General features: G+C 46.6%; 1 protein-coding gene across 11 annotated transcripts in view; it reads left to right on the top strand.

Annotated features, from left to right (window-relative positions):
* The window catches only part of Unc-13 (unc-13), a 95,510-nt gene that overhangs the window by 3,787 nt on the left and 75,267 nt on the right, over nt 1-16,456 (top strand). The gene's annotated exons all lie outside the window — the stretch shown is intronic.

Here is a 16,456-nt window from a genome sequence, read left to right as displayed (position 1 = left end):
GGATGGCTTCTATAGTCGAGAGCGGCTTAGCTTACGCGCGTGTGTCGCGTGCTTGACATTTGACGTGCACCTTGTTGAAAGGTTTAAACCTCGGTTACAATTGCAGGAGGATTCGAGCGTAAACGCTTTCGCTCGCGGAACGTGACACGTCTCTTGGCACTCGGACTTTTATCGGAATCTGGCTTGGCGCGATACACGTGCGATACACGGCCGCGGCGGCCGACGTCGATTCCAACATTTTCCCCGCGGTCGCGAACGCCGAGGAGAGAAGAACAAAACGGAGTGCACCGCGGCCGATTATTGCCGCGCGCGTGTACAATAGGTTTTCACAATGGGGCTCTATGCATTTGTCATTGTCGCGCTCGCCCTCGGGCGCCGCTGCGTCCGCGAGCGAGAATATCATTCGCGCAGTATATCCATTGTTCCGAGAAAAATGTCGAAATAACCCAGCGCGTGAGTCTCGAGCTGAAGAGAAGACGCGAGTGTAACCGTCCGCGTCACTCCCGCCGTGCTCCTACGACGACGTGATTTACTGCTTCTCGAATTGCACGTTAAATACCATTAGCTGCGAACGAATTTAATCTACTTGCCCCTTAATGAGCTGCTAATTACACCGCTCTGAACTTCACTTGCATTTTATCTTAATCGCGTAATGCGCGAATTACGTAACAATTTATTGTAAATCCTAGTTGAAAAAATTTATTAGGGGGGAAACTTTACGACGTTACGTAATGACAAATGCTGTTATATTTTTAATTAAATCCGAGATGCTAGTTCTCGTTTAAACCGCGAGGCTTCCCGGCGTGGGTGAGAAAAATTCTGCGATTACGTTATTTTCTCGATGTCGGTGCCGCCCAATCGGCGCCGTGCGGAGCCGAGTTAAATTGTAATTTGCGGGCGGGATATAGCCGCGATCTCCGCGCGAGAATTTCCGCTGATATCTTTCCTTTTTCGGTCGTTTCCTTTTGTCGCCGTTCACCTGGTCCTTCCACATCGTTGGTCACAATTACGTATCAGCGAGCTTCCTCCAACGGGCGATCTCTCTATTACACGAACGCCGCCGACAAGTTAGACCAGAATGGCATTTGGTAAAACAGCCGAGTCTTCTGATCGACTTGATTCAATGTTCGCAGAGTAAGGGAAGGGGAAAAAAGGAAAATGGGATCTCGAAAACGTAGCAATTGGCAGTACGTGACTTATAAATGCATTTCTATCCTCTTCACCGAATTTAATAGCCGCGCCAATAATCTTTGATGTCGAAAGCGTGCCGACACACATTTGTCGGCACGTTTCCGACATCGCAAACGTGTGACCGTCGAAGCTCGGTATTGCGTGTCCAAAGGGCTTGTCGCGACGACTTTGATATGTTTCGGCCCTTAATGCTTCATGCAAATCGCACGATGGGGGCACAAAGTAACGCAACATCGTATGATATCGTGACATCGCGACGAGTAATATGCAGATTGCCTTGCGTGAGCAGGAGGGGTTTCGTGAATGAACGTTTCAGCACGTTGGGCACGTTAAAAACTCGGCGAAACGCGCCGGCCGAGCGGTAATTAAAATTTAATGACGTATCTCGAGGTACTGCGACAGTTAAGCGGTTCGATTCGCGTTCATTAATGCGCGATCAGCCGACCGGGAACAAATCGATGCAATTTCAGACGGGACGGCTAATTACCACCGTAGCATTCCGGCTGCATAATGGCGTGTTCTACTGAAATCGTCGGAATTCTTTCTGTTCGGAAATCGCCTTACTGGTTCTCGGAGTACGGGCGCGCACTTCCGCTCCGAGAAGCAGTAAGGTGTAATGCCGCAATTGTGCGCGAATCAAGGTACGGCCGCGAACACGTACACGCGTGTATGTGTCCCGTATTGTCCGTGCTCGCATTCACGAGCACTTTATCGATCAAGACGCGAGACCAAGCGACGAGAGGAACGTAGGCGTCGGCGCTATGAGAATCGAGTCTTGCAAACTTGGCGGCGACGTAAACGCCGCTGGTCCACATCGGACGGTTCTTACGATGATGTCGTAAACGGTGTCTCGGTCGCGACGTTACGTTCGATACGTCCAGCCTTCCCTCGTAGTTTTCCCGGAGTGCGAACACCCTCCCCCCCCCTGTCCTTCGATTCGATCGAGACACGTCGTACGAAACGTGCGAGATTGAATTTCGTATCGCCCTGTCACTCCTACCTGACCTCGCGCTTTAAATATTTGCAATCGATGCGAAAAGTTCACGAGTCATTGACTCCTCTCCCACTCCTGCTGCACTTTTCTCTGTCTCGCCCATTCTCCTCCGCTTTTGTGACGCGTCCGTCCATCTCGCTCTCGCCTCTTCATCCCCCTTATTTTCCCCTCCCCCCTGTCTCTATCGTTTCTTCAGCGATCTACTATCTCCGCTCCCCTCGCTCTATTTCCTTCTCTCTTATTGTAACGACCGATCTACTTCTCCTGTCTCTTGTTCAACCCTTCAACACTTCGCTCGATCGCCATGCTGCTTTATCTCCTCGCGCAGTCTCCCTGTTCCCTTGTCGATCGCTCTCGTGCCTGCCACCAGACTTTGGAAAAAGCCTTCTCCCTTACCGTCAAGGCCGACTTACTTCGAATTCGAGATATATGAAATGATAGCTCGTTCGCCGGAAGTTTGCTGTCGAGATTGCAAATTCCTCGCGCAATGGATATATACGTATATATAATTCAAATCCGTCCGACGAGCGTCGTCGATTAATGATTACAAGCGAATCGGACTATTTTCGCGAGAGATAACTCATCCGTAAACGCGCACGCGAGATAATGTCGGAATATTTAAATAAGATTTACTCCTGGACTTAATACGAGAACCTGGCTCGTTTTATCAACGGGTTGTCTGCAAAATGACGCCCTTTAACGAGGAATAATTACGAAACGTCCGTGGGAAATGTCACGCTCCGCGAAATAGCGGACGGCTCGAGGGTTCCTTGCGTGCATGAGGCACTTTCCGTACCAATTCCCGGAAATGAAAGATACGTCGTTACGGCCGGTAGGAGCGCAATTTGTCGCGGAAGTTGCGAAGAAATAACTTATCCCGACGAACAATTCTGGGAAGGGGGAGGAAATTTTTTTTCTTTTTTTTTTACGGCCCTCAAACTTTTCTACTCCACTACTTACATCGTATCCCCGGGTCGCACTACGAGTCTCTATTTTAAACAATTACAGTCGACTCCGAACATTCTTCCCTGTCACGTTCTACTTCTCCCTCGGCTGTATATCTTGCTGAAATCGAAGGCGACGTTTTTCCAAGGAATAAATGCGTTCGTGTCTCGGCCTCAAGTTTACTGTTATTTTTGCGACTCGACGAGAATTGTCTAGATTGTCAACGATCGTGACAGTCGTGGCCCATTTTCTTAGGAGCACTTTCTTACCGCCGGGAAAGTTCTCCCTCGGCCCCTTTCGACGACGAAGATAAGCTCGCATATTTCATAATTGCCCGTTCCCGGAACACTTTCGCCGCGGAATAATCCGGTCGACGGCGGTCCTTTTATTTCACTCCCATAACGTCGTGAGCTAAAGGCTCCGTGCTTAAGGCACGCGGGATTTCATAGCGTCGTCGCATTATCCGACGTCTCGGTCTCCATTACACTAGGGTCATTATTATCTAATTTTACAAAAGCAGATGGCGGCAGCGTGTCGTCGATATAATTACACATCTGCGAAACTGCCGAAATTGTTCGCAACGTCGTCGCGCATTTAATCGTTTGACGCAAAACCTGAATGGAGTACGTCGCGTTCAATTTGCAGCAATTTATCTTCGCGATATTACAACTGTCGGAGCACGGGGTTTTTCAGGAACATTTCAAAAAATTCGAAATGTTCCGACGTCGAGTCGTTAAAGATTTAAATTGCCTGCCCGCGGGTGTAAACATTCTTCTGAATCGCGTCAGAACTAATTGTTACGTCTCTTCAACTTTAATGTCACCCCCGGAAAACTCTACTTAACGATTTCATCGTTCAATTTATATTCGTAAATCCCGAGAGAATCTCCGCGTTATGTTTTTTTATTTTTTCTTTTATTTTATACTTTTTTCATATAAATGTTTTGTACGAAATGCATTTTCAGCTGCCCAGCTGCAACAACACGTCCCGCAAAATCAATATCGCTCTATTTGCCACTCGCTGTTTACCCTGCGTTCTAAGCGCCACGTTGCAACTCCGTTGATTTTATCATTGCAGACCCGAGACAAATGTCGAATTCATAGCGTCGTTAATTCATTGTATTCCGTCGTAATTTTGCCGCTGCCGATTGGCCGCGATGCAAAATGAAAATCTTTCGGCTGGCGCGATCGCCGCAGTGGACCTATTCGCAGATATTAAACCCGACCCCCGTTTTATACGACTGCAAATTGTTCTCGTTGATGCGAAACCACATTTGATATTATTACGGATGATATCGCGTATCTTTTGAAACCTCGGAGTCGTGAATTTCGTCTACGGGGTCATAATTTTTGTGCCATAACTCCTTATATAGCTAACACCATTTGCTATAATAAGGATAAACTGTTCTTACTCTATTTCGTCCCCGCTTCTCTCTCTCTTTCTCTCCCACTCTTTCTCTTTCTCTCTCCCTATTTTCTCCCTCTTTGACTCTGTAATACAATGCTGTGAAATTAATGAGATGCCGGGCTCTTTCAATTATGAGCTCAATAAATTATTGGATAACGATGCGAGTTTGAAAATTAATAATTTAGCAGCTGACGAATCGAACTTACGTGGCGTAGATGCATATTGACGAGAGATTCCAATGTGTGTCGCGCCGAAATAAACGCATCACTCATCGCGGGTATAACAGAAGTACGCCGATATTTGAAAAGTTTTCATTGATTCTGTATTCAACCGCGAGACTCGCCATTGTGAATTTATTGTGCAAAAGCGCATTACAGACCTACCAAACCAAATGTGCTTGGAATTTATAAACCTGGATAGAATTTTATAACGTCACGGTTTGGAGATTCAAAAGTGAAACATTTATATGATTGTACTGTGCTAAAAAGGGTTTTATTTCAATTTTTCTCTTATTCCCCCCTTTTTTTTAACACGCACAAGAAAAATCCTATAAAAAGAGAGAGAAAGAAAGAAGAGGTCCGGTGAGAATATCCAAAAATTTAACAATGCGTCGAATTTTAAACGCTATAAATACGCGGAACACGTCATAAATGAAGGAACATTTTCGTACGACTGTCGCATCGAGATTCGAGCTCGTCGAAGTGTTAAGAAATTTTGAAATGTAACCTTCGCGAGATCGGACTTTTGTATCTTTATTTAATATATACGAATGTGTCGCAGTGCCGGTACCGTTACATAATTCATCGCGCTGGTCGAGGAGAGGCGCGATTGAACACAGATATCACGGATTTCTAGCCGTTTGTTTGTCTCTGGGGCACACCGCCGGGGTGGGTTTTTTTTGGAACAGCGGTGTATGAGAATACCTTGGGAGATCAAAGGGTTTCTTGAGCACCGCGCGCGGAGCTCCGCGAACTGCATTGTTGACCTACCTCACGCCCCGCGCTATCCCTTTCTTTTTCCGCTCCGTTACATTTCGCGTGTTTGCAGTTGTCGCTTAAGACAATTACGTCTCGCACAAAAGCCCAGCTCGCCCGGCGTAATGTAAGCGACGTCTCCTAGCCGACTGACAGCGAGCCGCATCGCCGAGCAAGAAGCGGTACAAGGAGAACGCGTTTTCCCATCACGAACGTGCAAAGCTAATACCGCTATCAGTACGATTCTATCACTTTTCAATTACCTCTAACAGCGTTAGGCGTCAGGCTGACAGGCGCCGTGCTGCGCCGCGCGATAGTTAATGCATTGCGAAGGCAGATAATGATAACGATAATTACTCCGGGAAAGGAGTTTGAATTCTACAAATGGTTAGCTCGTCAAACTTATTGATGAAAGTAAAAAGCGGTAAAAAAAAAAACGATAATTTTCCTAATTCAGCTGTGATTTATTATACTGGAGCAGACCATGCACACGCTTCGCGTGCGCTATTTTTCGATAGATCCTAATTCGTGCGCGTCATTATAATTCCGTAATTTATGGTCGACGACGTGTTATCGATTCAAGAGATCTGATAACTAACTACGAAAAAAAAAATCATGCGACTTACCAATCTGCATGAGCATCAGCGGAGTTGTAGAATTCTGCCGGTGACTGTAACATAAAAAGAAAAATATTAATGTAGACGTGCCAGTAAATTAATAAAATTAATTTAAAAAAAAGTAAAAATTTTTTTTTTTAATAAAAATTTAATTTTAAAAAATTTATGCTTACCTAAAAGTTGCTCCGCCGATGCATGATGCCCTTCCTGAGCCTGCTCCTCCTCTCAGATGGGACGTGACGAGCCATCCTTCCGCGCACTAGAAACTCGCGAACACGCTCCCGTAAAAAGAAATCGTAAGAAAAACGCCCGAAAACTAGCGGCACTCCCGAAACGACCGACGAACCGGCTGCGGTTCGTATTATCACTGATATGCGTGCGGCACTTTAATGTCTCACTGACACAACGATGCGAAGCAGCGGAGTTTCTCTTGATCTGTAACAGATAAATTAAAAAATTATATCGTAGATATTAAATCTAATTAAATAAAATAATATAAAAACGTTATAAAAAATCCAAACTATTTAATACCGAAGAAAAATTGATACTTACCCTGGGGTTGCTCCGCTGGTGCAGGATACCCTTCCTGGGCCTCCTCCTCCTCTCAGAATGTCTGCGGAATGTCGGGTTGGTCCTTCTTCAATGATAGAGTATTATCTGAAACAGAAAAATTACAGTTAATATTCTGTTCTGTTCAATTCAGCGCGTAATATAATTAAGTAAAATAATAAAAAAACGTTATCTAAAATTTAAACCATTTAATTTCAAAGAAAAATTATTATTGTTCGCTAAAAACAACGTTTAAATTTTCCTGCGTGTTTCTCCGCACTTATCACTCCTGCGACAATACGTCGCGCTTTACAATGGAGTTTTTGTTTTAATAATCCGCGTCTTCGGGTGTCCGCGGAAAAATCTCGGTCGCGAGCAGTCGTGACTATGAAATCTGCATGACGAGAGACAGTCAGAGCCCGCAAGGCTAATTTGTAAAGTTGACACTGATATTAGGAGATAATTAATCTTCGCCGGTTGAAAACGCACGAAGAATAGGAACTCGTGACGTAGCTTATTATCGTCCCCGAAGATGATGATACCCGCGCCTTCATATATTATACATCAGCGCCTCGCGTCGTGCGAGAAAAAACCGCGAGAGCGCAGATATATTAGCGATCCGAGCGGTTATCAACGTCGTGCTCCTTTTATCTTCGCGTCGCGATATCGTTGTAACGACGTTACCGTCTAATGACGCGACGCGGGCTGATGCTGCAGCGACGGGAAGAGATCACGATACCACCGTCGGCGATAAACGACGTGGAAAAGCGAATATTAAAACCTCGCGCCCGTCCCGACGGCCTTTATTTTCCGGCTTTTATTTCTCCCTTGAAACTACCTCGATGCGTTACGTCCAGGTCCCGTGGCGTCGCTCGCGCCGCGTTTATATTTTTCCTTTTTTCCCTTTTTTTTTTTTTTACCTTTCGCTGTTTTCGATTTAACGCGCGGCCATCGTAAAAAGCCAGCCGAAACATCGCGGAAGCGTTTCCCATCGCGATTTAATTACGGCCGATCTGCGATTCCTCTATTTCACACTTGCAGCAATTTTGCGATTCTACAGTATTCGCTTCCGCGATGTCGAGCGGATGAAAACGCAAGGCGCATTCATCCTGCCGATGCTTCCAAGAGAGATTCAAACGTGGCCGTTCCCACGGACGGTTAGTCGAGTACGCGTCTGTCGCGAGGAAACGACAGATACGTCCGACGCGTCGGGATAATGAGATATTCTCGCGGCGTGACATTTTATTATTGGTGAACTTCGCGCGATAGTATTCGAGGCTCCCCGTCTGCGTAGTGCATTCGAAAGATTTAAATCGCGCCGGTGCATCGGAATCATCGATCACGCGCGATCTCACGACCTCAAGACTACCTCACTCGTATCTCTCAATAATTTATGCTAAGCGGGCCGGGTCTAAGATCCTCGAGAGACGCGAACACAATTGCCAAGGAAACTGTAACAAATGTCGTAAAATGATTTTATGGCCCTCTCCGTAATCGTTACCAGCCAAACAAAAATGTCTCTGCTTCCCGTCGGTGAAAATCAAACAGTGCGTCGTCGTCAAATATTTACCAGATTAACGACGCTGCCTGTTCGCGTTTATTCAATTAAAATGCCATCACGATGCCTTCAATTCGCGACGGGATCGGCACGGGCGGAGAGTAAAAGCGCCGTCGCGCATCGATTTTGGCGAACGTTTGTCCGCCCGTTAAGAAAATCACCTCCGCGCGCCTTGCATCGTTTGACAGTCCCACATGGCGCATACATTCGCGGTGTCCGTCAAGCGAGCGTTTCGTGATCGCACCTAACCACCGCGCGTCAGAAAATTTTGCAGCTTGTCGAGGAGCTTACGTATGGCTGTAATCTTAGCGAGCACGGTGATCTATAGCACGCGAGGGAGAACTCTATGGAGCACGCTCGCCGAGATATTCGCCCTTCTCGCCTCACACCCCGCTCGTTTCTTCGACGATAAATTGTACCGTATATCGCCCGTATCCGACCATTGTCTCGGACGAAATTTTTCCCAATTTTCCGCGCGGATAAAAAAAATATATATCGGCGTATATCTTTTTTTCTCAGCTCGCGCCCATCCGTTTTTCATCTTTCGACGCGGCACCTGCCGGTAAACCGGAAGGTGATACATTCCGTATGAGTGTGCTCTTTAAAATTTTCAAGTCAAGCGGTAGCAGCCGGGATTTTAGTTTTGAGTCACGTCTCTCGCTTTCTTTTCGCCGGGATGAGAGAGCCTGCGTGAGACCGGAGGCGAGAATATTTCGCAGCCTCATGGCGCACCTGTATTTATATATGGATACTTCATCGTCTTTATGTCTATTTTATTTCGCGTAGATATATGTACGTGTGTCGCGGCGAGTTTCAAAGAGACTACATGCCGCCCTTTGTGTGTGCAAGTGACACTCGGCGTTGCTGGAAGTTTTGCGAAATAACTCAAGGAAATGCATGCACAGGCCCTGAGAGCTTTTGCACGTAATGAAACTATGTAGACACCATTCTCGAATTCCCGTGCTCCCGGCGGACGGGTGTGGACGCGAATTTAAGCGTGTCCCGTCGATTACGAAATTTCGTTTTCAAACCGAGCCGTCTGTGCCGCGAAATTAATTGGCGAGAACCGTTATAACGGTCCACATCTATTGCGCTCCATGTCTTTATAATTAATAATTTGGTGCTCATGAGCGAGCAGAGGGAAGCAATTTAATGAAAATAACGGGTAAATATATACACAATGTAATATAATGATAATATTTGCTGTCGCATCCGCGTATCCGCCGGTTAACGAAATTACGAAGCAATTACACCACTTATTATTCTTCTTCTCTATCCCGTTGATTATTATTTCCTACGCTGCGGCCTGTTCTCACAGTTTAGAAGCGCTAAAGTAAAACGCGAAATGAACGACTTGTGAAATTCATTCGAAAATAAATTCTCGCCGCAGCATTAATTAAAGAAATTGAAAAATATCGATTAACGTCCGCCTTATTGTCGAGCAACAATACGTTTCAGTCTATAGTCTCAAGATGAACGATGCCGCGAAGCGATCGCGTTTGCGCAGGGAAGGGAAAGAAAAAAAAAGTCCAATCTCTCCCGACGAGGAACCATCGATCTTCCTCATGTGTCCTCGACGATGGATATGTGAATACAGCTAATAAATTGCGATCGAACGCAGCTTTAATGCGCAAGAACGTTTCGTTCAATCCCTTGGAACTAAAGAACGGTGTATAAGCGTCGACGACATATTCGCGTGCAAAACTCGATGTTTTAATAACGCGCGGGCACAATTTTAATAAAACTGCACGAACGTTATATTCGCACTATTTTATCGCCGGAAATATCCTTCGTTCTCCGTTTGCGCTTTTTCGCGAAAATAAATATTGAAGATATATGATTTCCTGTTTTCCTCACTTTTGTAGCCGGCCCCCGTGGCTTACGAAGAAAAAGGAACTCGCTACGGTTTTCCATCACATAAGCTTATTCTTCTTTGCTATTTAAAAAGGAGATGTAGAGATTTCATTGTGGCCCGTTCATTGCCACTTTTCCGCGACGTGGACTAATTCTCTCACCCGGCGCACTTCGCGGGAGTAAACGCTGGCTGAATTTTTATTATTTTGTAAGCCAACTACGTACCGCTCTGATCGACGGCAAAGAAATGCGAGAGTTAGGCCTAATATTACGCCGGATATTAAGTCAAATAATATGTCGAATATTATTAAAAATTTTTTTTTTTTTAATAATTTCAGGCTGCGTTTTTAAATTGCGGCAAAGTGTAACGATGGTATTCGACGATCGATATTGCAAAATAGATAGCTTAGAACGTTGAAATAAATTCGATGGAATATTTTCTTACATAAATTACTTGTGTCTCTGCCTAGAATTTTAATAAAGATTGTACGAAGCCGCCTTTCTAACGAAGCAAATACGCGAGCTCGTTTCTTTTTCGTGCATTATATTCGAGATATTTCTCAAATAATTCTACGACGCCTATTATCAATATTTTCCTCCCTCGCTCGCGTACCCGAACTATGAGGCTGTCGAAGATCGGAATCCAGATTAAACGGAATCCTGGATTAACGCGTTCCTTCTTCCAGAGTTCTGCTTATTGCCTCATCTATCGAAGTATAGGAAAGAGTAGTATTGGATGGGATCGGCCATCCACGGTGAAGACGTTGTTCGTTAAAAGTCTGATCGACACCGTGGCGTGATAATGATGACAAATATGTTCGCGAAAAGGAGAAAAAAAAAGAGAGAGAGAAAGAGATCAAAAACGAAAGAACGAAAGAAAAAGGAAACTGTCACAAAAGAAATAGAAATGTTCAATACAGTCGTGGATCTTGTGATACTTCAGAATTCATCTAACGATATTTTGAAGAACCTTTTCCCCTCGCGTCCCTGTAATATTGACAATGTCTTCGACATTCAAAGGCAGACTTTCGAAGAGGTATATCTCTTTTAACCATTTAGCCAGCGATACTTTGGCTCAATAAGAGGATACCGCTTTGTGCTCCGACTAAATAAAATAACTACGATTCCGTGGCTTGTATTTGCGGTGCACACTTCGATTTTTCTCAACGTTCTCTAGTATTACGCCGTCGCGTCTCTTCTCGGTTGTCTTGTTATTTAATAACGGTCTCTTGTGAGTTTTATATTTACGTTATGGCTAACGACCTTAAAGAAAGCTCGGACTCGGACTGATAATAACTTCTTTTATCTACCTCGCCGTCTACTCGTCCTTTCCGGTTCCGATAAACCGGCAAATTTAATCGGCACAAGCGGGAATATTTTACCGAGGAACTCGAGGGCAGTCGGAGACGAAAAAGCACGATTGCACGATCGCGAGGCAAGATAACAACCAGCATTATTGCGCTTCATGGATATTCAGAGCCGCGCAGTAATCTCTCCATTTGAATATCCGGTCTGCGGCATCTCTCCCGGGCCCAGGGATTGTACCGGGTACAAGGGGCAATCGAGCCACTAATTCGGCGCGATCACGTAGACAACTGAATGTGAATGTCGTTTCACATCGTGCGCGATCGTAAAATCTAATTTATCGCGTCGCCAAAGGACATCTTTACGACGCTCCTCGCGTTGGTTTCGACGGGAATCGAATCGGACGAGCGAGCGAGCCATATAGAGCCTCTCGCGTGGCCCGCATTCGCTACAATTATTTATCAGAAATATGAGAACGTAGCAAAGGGTAGGATAAGAGTCACTTGAAATAATCACCCTCAGTGAACGAGACGTCAGAGTTTTATCAAGAAACGAGTTTTTGCCCTTGCTGCCGCATTTTAATGAGCTGATCATAACACGTAGTCCCTTTCTCCTGTGTTTCCTACCTCGTTTTCTCTCTCTCTCTCTCTCTCTCTCTCTCTCTCTTTTTTTTTACAGTCGTTAGTCGCCGGTTGAACAACGGGGTGAATATCATTTACGTAACCGTAGGTTGAGAAATAAAGTTCAGCTACCGGGAAATACCTTCGTAGCTCGTTACTTGGAAGTTCGCGAGCACCTAGTCGGCCACGAGGGTTAATCGATCGGTTTCGACGGTTGATGTGAGCCGGCCGGAGATTTTCGGAAAGTGATCCGTCGTCGCGACGAGCCTGAGAAGGGAAAGACTACAATTTCGCGTGCCGAAGCAAAGGTCAACGGTCTCGTGGCTGCCCTTCGCGTTTCACGTTAATCCGCCTTGCCAGCGAGCGCGCGTCTGCGCCACTTTGCGAAGCAAAATCGATTAGCTGGATTAAGGTGCCTCGTGATTTCGAACACGCCGAGCCCCGAGATGGGTATTACACCGCGCCGGAAGTTGCGGATAACGGTACTCCCCTCGTGACCTAAGTGAATATAAAGTTTTCGATTCCACCGTGTTCTTTGAGAGAAGCCATTATACGCGTCGATTCTTCTCGCGGCGCCGTTAATCACGGCACCGTCGCGAAAACTGCGGGCCGCGAAATTACGCTTTAACTTTTACGAAATCGCGCACGAGGCTGAGATGTGACCGACAAAACAATTCGATATCTCTTGTACGAGCGCGGATGGTTTATTAATAATTGTGCCCGTTGCCCGACGAGAATCGATATCCCGGAAAGTCACCGGAAAGATACCGAGAGCACCGTCGCTGGTTCAACGGGCAGGGTCAAACCAGCCGCGACAATGCTTCTCTCGTTTGCCGGTGCGGAACGAGGAACCAAGGAACGGGCAGCTAGTACAGAGGGATGAAAACTAGTTGTTCCGTTGGTTGGTCATTCCGAAACACCAGGGACAGAGTAATGGACTGGCCGCGTTCGGAAACATATATACGTATACAGCTAGACAATTCCAGCTAGACAGCCGGCATCGATCGCGGCCAAGTAAGCTCAACGAACGAACTTACTTCTGTTCGCCACTCGGTCAGTCCGTTTCTCTGACGTGCAGAAATAATCCCGGCCTTCTCGCAAGGTCTCGCGATCAATTCGCCACGAAAGAATGTTTAAATTCCGCCGATTGTGCCTCCTTACTGCTTTAAAGAGTCGCGTACTTGTTGAGCCCGCAGGCCGAACCAATCCGAGGTAAATAGACTTTCACGAAAGATTCGAAGAGATTAAAGGAAAATCCCGTTGAGCTTCCTCGGTCTTAAATACAATCGGATGTACCAGCGATTTTCTCAAATCGCAATCACGTTTCAAGACCGCGACGATGTCCGATACCGATATAAAATTAAAAAATTATTTTACGTAGTGACCGCGCGAGGTTTGCCAACGAGGTTTAATAAATAAGCCGCGGGGTGTACGGTGGCGAATTATCACCTCATCCATCTTGTAGAACTCATCGGCTCTCGCGCCAATTTGGAATTCAGGCTTCGTTGGGCGGTTTAGGAATTCAAGGCCGCAAGTTTCAGACACCCTATCTCCCTTCCCACGGCGGAGCAAACGGGTTAACGATCTCAAGGCAGATCGATTCTCTCATTCTTCGTGCCGTTTAACACCCGCTTTCCTCGTTTTTCTTCTCGATTCGCGAATTCCATTCCGCGTAACAAATATTAATTGTCGCCGTTCGGTGAAAACGACGCGGAGAAAATGCTGCCGCATAATTAACATTTTAATTGCCGCGATCTGTCAGCGGGACCTTCGGCTCCGACCTTTTATCCCAGACGACAAGCGAAATTGGCCCCCGGAGTATATCGCGATTTAACTGCGAGTCGAGATTGATTCCGCGGCATAACTCAATTCTGTCCGCGGAATTTAAATCAAGCGGCCCGATCGCGATCTTTGATCCGCTAAAATCCGTTCGCCGATATTTTCCGCAGTCGCAATAACAGCGAATGATATTTGTTAGAAAAATATAGCAATCACGGTGATTTCTTCCGTTAACGGGGCACGTGCGGGCGGGAACGGATCGACATGCAAAACGACTTTTGACGCATATCGAGAGCGCGCGAATGGAAATTCGGCAGCCGGCGGACGCATTGATTAAATTAATTGCAAGAACGTAGAATATTCAGGCGCGCAGATACCGCTACCGACCCCGAAACACGTCGTCCAAGTGGATCAACCACTTTGTCATGCTGGACCATTTGAAAGTTTTAACACCCCTCGGCCAAACCGCTGGCGAAAGCTCGCTTTAATCCCGCGCTCGTTACCGGCGGGAAATTAATTAATGATGTTTATGGATAGGATATAACGACAGCCCACGACGCTCGCGAACGGTACTGCTAAAGGGCTTCGCCGCAGAGAAAAGCGCTCGCTTTACGCCCGATAATACCTCAACGAGTTCAAGCGTGAAAGCACCGTCAATAATAGCGCGCATTCGCGATCGGTATTTATTAACCTCATAAGGATAATGAACAAATATTGGATTTTCCCAGTCGTGAATTCCGTTTACGTGGCCCCGTTCTAGGCTGCCATCCGCGTAATCACGAGATCAGACATGCGATAACTAATCCAATATGTCATACGCGCGTGCGACGCAATCTCGCGTAGGGTCGTCTAGGGCCGCCTCTCGGCGGGACGCCGCCTAGGCTGCGACCTGGGTGTCTTATGAGAGCACGCGAATCCGCGTGTGTTCACGATTGTAGCGTCGCGGATCGTTGAATAATCAAGGATCAAGGTGGCCCCGTGCCGCGATTGGCCCGCAGCACATTTCTCCCGGCGTAATATCTACTCTCGCATTGATAATTCGCGCCGCGCGGCAAGCGGATGAACGCCGCGCCGCAAAGATACGAGCGCGCACCGGATGGCGCTCAGTGCACGTGCGACCTTGCGTCGCTGATAAAATTAATTGCGCGGGTGTATACGTCGCGGTAGCCACAAATAAATGTGCCCGAGCACCGCCGCTCGCGCGAGCGCGAGCGCGTTGACGTCGCCGCGAAACAAAGCGCGCGTTTTGCCTGGATGAGAGCGTGCGTCACTTGCGCGCCGGAACGCGCAGGTTACATCTCCGCTATTCTTTTGTGGGACGGTTAAAAAGGTCAATTAAAACTTTCGCGTACTCGCGAGGCCACGTGCGATAATTAATTCGTGATTAATGCACCTCCGTTTCGTTCGCTGTTTAAAATACGGAGAGCCTTCGAGGCGAGGCACCGCCGTCGCGCGCGGTATAATATCCAATTTAGAATTTAATTTAAATGCACCGCTCGGATGTGCCAAATTTTACGACTCGCGCAAAATAATTGGGACGCGAGAAAATGCGGGGGGAAAAAAAAGTGCCGCTTAAATAATCGTTTCTACCGTTAAATTGTCGTTAAATAGGTTCTGGAGAGCCGTAAATAATTTTTTCGGCGAGTCGCGCGAAACGTGGCTCGTTCGAGAGGTAATTTTCGAATTTTTCCTGTCGGATACCCGGCGGATTCGAATGCAAATGAAACCTTAAGCATAAAGAATTGGCTCCCTTATCACATACATGCAATTTTTTGGCTTTGCAATTTTCGAATGAATCCAGGAGCAATCGTGCACGAACGGGACTACTGCCGAGAATGCAAATCGAAGATCATCCCCCTTTCCCGTGCCTGACGGAATCGATTTTTTTTTTTTTTTTTAATTGCAATAAAGGCCACGGCTAACCGGGGCCGTCGAGGGAGAAATTGTCCCTGCGACGTGGAAAAAGTTCGAATCGCTATTTTATAAAGGAAAAACTTTTTCCCTTCGGCTACGGGGCGACGAGGAGCTCCGAGAAGAACAAAGGGAAAGGGAAAACACTCCGCGGAGTATTTTCAAAAGAAAGTTCCTACGTCTAGATACAACGGCGAAGAGAAGAGAATCTCGAGAATGTCACACTCGTCTCGCGCAGTTCTTCCGGCGGAAATTCTGAATCCCTCGATAATTTTATTGAAAGAAACGTATTCAGATCCCGATCCGACAAAAGCGTAAAATAAACCACGTCGGCTCCCTCCCGGCTTTCTCGAAAATCCTTCCCGCGCGTAACTCTTGGTTCGCATCGGCCGCTTAAGCCGCGAATACGGAGAATTATTATGCGACAATACGAGATGCGAATTGGATTAATCTCAAGTCCGTTTTGTGGAACCCCGACGACATAACGCATCGCTTATTGTCGCCGCGCTAACTTTCAAAATATCCTGAAGGCACGAATCCCGTCGCCGGCTTTAATTTAATTTAGCGCTCCAATTAACGCTACCTCCGGTGCGTTGCACGGTGTCTTGTCGTGCACTCGTGCCGCCGGGTAATCTTCTTTCGGCCTTAACTCTCAGGTAACCGCGCGCGGTTTAATGAACCGGCGTGTGTACCTTTCAGGGTGAGCGTTAAAATTTACAAATTTTACACGAAGAGCGTCGGCGCGGGGACGT

Source organism: Cardiocondyla obscurior, linkage group LG08, assembly GCF_019399895.1.
Source record: "Cardiocondyla obscurior isolate alpha-2009 linkage group LG08, Cobs3.1, whole genome shotgun sequence".
NCBI classification, from domain to species: Eukaryota; Metazoa; Arthropoda; class Insecta; order Hymenoptera; family Formicidae; genus Cardiocondyla; species Cardiocondyla obscurior.
This window is presented reverse-complemented; position numbering and strand designations above follow the sequence as displayed.